The sequence below is a fragment of the Cryptomeria japonica genome, chromosome 8 (assembly GCF_030272615.1).
Source record: "Cryptomeria japonica chromosome 8, Sugi_1.0, whole genome shotgun sequence".
NCBI classification, from domain to species: domain Eukaryota; kingdom Viridiplantae; phylum Streptophyta; class Pinopsida; order Cupressales; family Cupressaceae; genus Cryptomeria; species Cryptomeria japonica.
Genome location: NC_081412.1, coordinates 466743963 through 466750483, shown reverse-complemented (window position 1 = coordinate 466750483; position 6521 = coordinate 466743963). Strand labels below are relative to the sequence as shown.

At 36.2% G+C, this 6521-nt stretch overlaps 1 non-coding gene across 1 annotated transcript; it reads left to right on the top strand.

Moving 5' to 3' along the window:
• The first annotated feature begins 5635 nt into the window (after positions 1-5635).
• Positions 5636-5786, top strand: LOC131034971 (U4 spliceosomal RNA). The gene has a single exon (XR_009103872.2). It is a non-coding gene; the product is annotated as a U4 spliceosomal RNA (small nuclear RNA).
• The last annotated feature ends 735 nt before the right edge of the window (positions 5787-6521 follow it).

Sequence of the window (6521 nt, the reverse complement as noted above, 5' to 3'; positions counted from 1 at the left end):
TAAATGCAACATCACATAAGATCATTACATAGGCATATAGTTGCTGCCAAAATATATCATCTCTCATGTATATATCAAAAAATCATATGACTAAAAATGTCCCAAGTGTTTATATCGTACAAAAAATTGATACAATATGGACTTGAGAGGGCTATGATGAACTGCCTCCGTCAGAGCTGGTAGGCCTTAGTGGATTCTAAGCTCTTGATGGTCCAGCTCTTGGATCTCCTCGTTGTGTCTCCCTTACTGATCCTATTGATGGCGGTGGTCTCATGACTCCACTATTAGATGTCCATTGGCCCTGTCTCTTGAATGTGGTTTGGGAAGCCTGTCTATAGCTCCCCACCCTCATATGTGGTGGTACCACTGCCTCATAGAGATTATTGTAGTAGTTGATCTCACCACCATCTCTCAAGAAAAATGCATAGCCTAAAGTTGTATCTCATTGTTGCGTATCCCCTACGGTTTGGAGAGTCTCCTCTATAATGGTATACCGCTCAATATACCTATCCCTCTCATCTCGAGCATCCTATATCTCCCATCTCAACCTAGCCACCTATGCCTCCAAGGCCTCTACATCATTGACCTGTGTCTGTAGCTGCTCTCGGAGCATAGTTAGCTCCCCTCCCTCATCCTCACCTCCTACACCGTTCCCTCCCCTAGCCTACTATGGGGCATCCTATCCCTGCACTTGTCTAACTTGTATCTATGTAAAAACTTGTGATGGTTGTCCCCCTCTCCCTTGTGGCGGCCTAGGTGGCCTACCATCTCAGCCTTCATCTCCCCCATGTCATCCTCCATCTCCCTCTCCTCCTCCTCTCCCCCACATTACCCTCTTGGCTCCTCCTCTTTGTTGTCTCCTCTGGCCTAACCTCCCATCCTCATCATCATCATCATCATCCTCTAGTCTTAGTGGTGGCTCCTCTATCCCTGTCAACTATGGAAACATGTGTTCTCTAAAATACACCTCAGAATCGAGTGTCATCCTTGCATCCACTATATCATTGTGTAGGTCCTAAGGCATTAGGACAAGAACCTGAAACTTAAGCACTATAGTCTCATATGACAGAATTGACCCCCAGTGTACATTCTCTCACACTGTTCATGTGAACTCACTTGATACTTGAGGCATCTATTGTACCTTGCCAAACTACCTGGATACCTTGTCTGATAAGTGCATGTCTAGTATGTAGGGCATCTGCCCAATCAAACACTTGGTTCTGTAGAAAAATGGGAGCTTTGTTGCATCCTCCTGCCAATCCTCGCAATCAAGGTAGGGTCTCCATGTCATAGTATCTATATCGTCAATGACCCTCCTCCCATACTTAATTTCCCCAATCGCAGGTGAGAAGTGATTATAGAATAATACTGTACATAGGCCTGACCATGTCTCTTGAATTTGAAGCACACTAGCCTAGTCACTACAATGTGCTCATATGCCCATACCTACAGTAGTGCCACTCCGCATCCAAGGCCACTTCCACCAAGATATACAAACTGGTGTAGATCATGATACAAGTGGGCTAACATACATGAACCCCATGCAAAACAGGTAGCCTGAGTCATCAACATCTCCATAGCCTATCCCCATCTAGTCGCTAACCATGTGTCACCCTATCCAAGCATAGATATACACTATTGATCCCACCCACAACTGTTGCGAAGAACACCCCCCTGACATACAGGGTCTCCCAGCTCATATGTCCACCTTGGATCTTTAGGTCCCTATCATAAAAAAATCGGCACTGAGAATCCTCATCCCTGTATCGGTCATAAAATACCATCTCTCTAGTGATGGGAATGCACAGTATCCTGTAAACATCCTCCAGAGTAATCGACATCTCGTTGGCCAACAAATGAAACAAGAAGCTCTCTGAATGCCATTGCTATACTAGCATAGTAGCAATCCCATGTTCGCTCAAATCTTAGGTATGAACATGACATGTTTCAATAGGGAATTGCCTATATTGATCTATGGTCCTCCTCTGTCAAATGTGGTCGAAGTATTTGTGTCATAGGATATCTCTCTCCATACTCTAAGAGAGGTAAGTACTCCTACAATCATACCAAACATATTGCATCAATCTCATTATATCAACTCATGGCATTATCCTATCCTAGTAGTACTTATGTTTATCACATGGTGTTGCTTATCTAATCCTATCCTAGTAGTACTCATGTTCATCACATGATGTTTATCTAACCCTATCTTTGTGGTGCTTATGTGTATCACATGGTATCACTTAGCCAGTCGCGCTCCTAGTAGTACTTATGTTTATCACATGGCGTTATTCCTATTAGTGTATATGTTTACCACATTGCACTAAATCCTAGCGTTGCTCATGATCGTAGCATCACATTTAAGCTTTACTGGGGCATTTGTTAGAGTCTATTAATTTGACAGTTTATCCTATCAACTGCACATGTTTATCACATTGCAGCTGCTTTTTGCCATAATTTTTTCTTGCTAGACATATATGTGCCAGGAATTATTCCATATGTGTTGAGACTACCTATACACACTTGTCATCTACATACACACATTTTCATATCCATACGCACTACTGTTTGACCCACAAACAATTTTATTGCCTGTACATGACTTCATAACCTATACGCAAAAATTGCAGACACATACGATATGACATGCATTGCATAGATTTATCCTACATAGACGTGTTGTTCCATCCTAGATGCACCTAAACCTAACCTATACATGCCCAAATCCTAAAACACTTCAAACACATTTTTGCTTTGCATGGCTTTTTAGCCTAATAAATGCAAAGTTGACAAACAATTATGAGGTACATACCGGCTCACCCATGTCTGCTGGCCACTAGAAGTATCAAACTCGATCAAACCTATGCAATCTGATAGCCATAGCTTTGGAACTGCTGTCTGCTTTGCTCAAGCTCCTTGGAAGCTTTATGATTTAATCTCTCAAATGACAAGGATGCAAATGAGGATGTTTCTTCTTGTGGATTCTATATGTAGGTTGTGGAATCGTAATTGGTTGTGCTTGCCTCTCGATGCCTTTTCACTGCTCGATGATCCCTTTTGAACCTTGTTTTCACCTTCTTGAATCTCTTGTCTTATCCTTATCCCTTATAACCTTTCTTTCCTATTGAGAGATTGTTTGCAATTTTTTGAAAATTTTCACTCAATCTCTCGAAGGGGCATATCACTCTCGTACTAGTACAAATGTGGTATTGGTTAATCTTATTTTCTTTGAGCCAACATGGTAGGCTACATTATCTCAAAGAGGGACAAAATGTAGACACCTAAAATTGTCCTAGCCTAATTAAATAAATATTTTATTTATTAAATTAGTTTAGCCTAAGCCTTCTATTAATTAAATAGATATTTATTTATTTAATTAATTCACTTATCTTCTTCTAGCCTTTCCCCATTCAAATATATATTTTAATTTATATAAATTATCCTTTCCCTAAATTAAATAAATATTTTATTTATTTATTTAATTGACCTCACCTCTTCTATTAATTAAATAAATTTTTATTTATTTAATTAATTCATTAGCTTTTTCCCTTCATGACACTTTTCATCCACATGTCTTAATTTACCCTTAACCAGCTCTCTAGTATTTTCCTATTTTCTTTTACCCACCCTCTAATCCTAGCCAACCATTTATCCTTCCACTTCTTAATCCTATCCCTCCATTTTCTAGGGTACTCTCTATATAAGAGGACCCTTTCATCCTTATCAATCCCTAATCTAATCCTAATCTTAATGCTAATGCTCATGCAAACCTTCATAGCGATCAATCACTCAAGCGTCTATACAACCACAATTCGTTCTTTGTTGAGCTCTTGTGTACAATACAAAATATGAGAGCACTAATATCAAGAAAGATCAATGGAGATAGAAAACAATGGAGATCACATCCTACTAAGCATGTGAATGGTATAATCTTTCATATTTTATATTTTGCATGTTTTAGGTTCTTCATCAGTGTATGGTGGATTTCATGTAGAACTAGGGTTTTATGTGGTTAGATATTTATGGTTTTACAATAGCTTAGTCTTCCAATTTCACCGTATACAATTACGTATACTAATGTCATGAATATACAAGTCACATTATAGATCCTTGCTTAGTATGTGCTCATCATTTCTACAAAGTATAGCACCATCATGAAATGTATGGATAAATGAAATAAACATCTCTATTGATATGAGGTTTACACTAACCAATTAAAGGAAAAAGGGGAAAGATATAACATGATAGAAAAACACCTATACATAAGACACATGCATAATGCACAAGTGTGCCCAGAATAAATATATCATAAAATGTGAATAATAAAACATGCCAAAAATTGAAATGAATGAATGTAGATCAACAAGGAACATACTTGAAATGGTTTAAATTATGTAGAATATCCTAGGGTGGGTAAAAGATAAATCATAATTTATGTCCAAAACCCAAACAATATATAAGCATATAAATATCAAAACCCTAAAAAAAAAAATAATATAAGATAAATCATAGTTGTATTAGATTTGAATACTCTAATGTTGATGAAAAGATACCTAGAAGAAAATTAGGTCATGTACGATCAATTGGATTTAGTAACCATGTAAAAGAAAATTAACTTCCCATAAGGGTAGTTTGGGCTAATCCAAGAACATGCATATACATAAACACAATTAACCTAAACTAACTTAATTTTAATAATATGTGAGCACATATTTTCCCAATATTTAGAACAATTAGTTGTGGCACATAGCTCAATGACTAAAGAATGAATGCAATTTGGACATGGCATTGAATTGTGAATGCCTCATTATTGGGGAAACAATATTACAATATATGATTCGCCTTAGGATTAGAATTCTCTATCCACATTGTATAGGCTTGAGTTTAAGCTTGCAAAAATATCTCATGTATGTGAATTTGATTTGATAGTTTATACTACTAGTTCTTTTCTGGCTAAACTTGTCTTGGCTTCTTCTACATTATTTCAAAATGTCTTTGGAGGATTGCTATTAGTGTTACAAAAGATATGCTCTCTTCGGTCAACCTCAATAATACTAATAACAATCAAAGACAACATTGTTTAGTCATGTATATGTTACTATGATGATTGCGTAGATCTACATTTCTCTTATTATATCAATCAAAATGTTTTCATCCCCTTAATACAAATAATATATCTTGAAATGTTTGAAAAAAAATTAATGAAATAAAGTGTCTTTAAATACAAAGATAAAAAAATAAGTCATATATATTTCTATTTAATCAATTGAAAAAATAATTATACAAACTGAACAAAATTAAAATTTGAAATTTAAAAGGTTCCAATTGTAAAAAAAAAAAAAAAAATTTTTAAAAACCGAAGTTTAACATCATGAACTACTAGATCGGAAAATTGGCAAGACAAACGTATATAATATATTCTTAAGATTGTTAATCATTCAAAAGGGGTGGAGTTAGTGGAGAAATCGTTATACGCTTTGATCGCGGTGGGGCAAATGAGTTCAATTGAAAAACGAATCCTCTAGAAGCGAAGAGAGAGCATGAAAGTATGAATGAATAATCCCACATGCAAGAGGAGAGTGTATGGGGCGTTAGAGGGGATTATAAAAAGAGGAGGAGTAGAGATTATCAAACCATCTTTGCGCTTGGGGCAATGACGCAGCTAGTGAGGTTATAACCGAGGCGCGTCAATTGCTGGTTGAAAACTATTTCCAAACCCCCTCGTTGGCCTTCTCCACGTAGGAGGCCTTCGAGAATTTTTGAAGGGCTCGCCGCAAGGTCAGGGCCCACACAAAACTAATTAAAAATATTTTCTAAGTTGTTGGATTTTTGGAGCATATGAACAATGCTCATAGGACTAATTAAAGAGTTAGAAGTAAATATTGTTGCTTCTCAATTTCAAATTATTGAAAATGGATTATCACTTAAATTAAAAAACTCTAGTAATTATTGAAATGGATTATTATTTAAATAGAAGAAAATATTGTAGCTTCTCAATTTCAAATTATTGAAAATGGATTATCACTTAAATTAAAAAACTCTAGTAATTATTGAAATGGATTATTATTTAAATATTTTTTTCCAATTGCTGCCCTATTGAAAATAGATTTAATAAAAAATCTCCAATTACTTGATAAAATATTTCTAAAAACCTTTGTAAGCAAGTTTATGGAAAATGGAAAATTGCTCTTCAATTACTTTAATGGAAAATGGAAATAAAAAGACTACCTGAAACCCTTTGTCAATCTAGACAAATATTATAAAATACAACTTACTCGGTCTAAGCACTTTCCTCGCAGATCCCTCTGCTTCCACTTTGGCAATCGCAATCACAGCATCAAGTTCTTTAATTTCTACCACCAACTTTAAAGCATCCCATCCTCGCCTTGCCTCTAAACTGCAGTGCACCTTACACAAACCTCTCAGCCACCTTGGAAATGGAATTAAACCAATATACCGATCACGTTGTTGGCTTGATGTTGATGTCTTGATGTAAAGAGTTGATTGGTGATTTGTTTTTT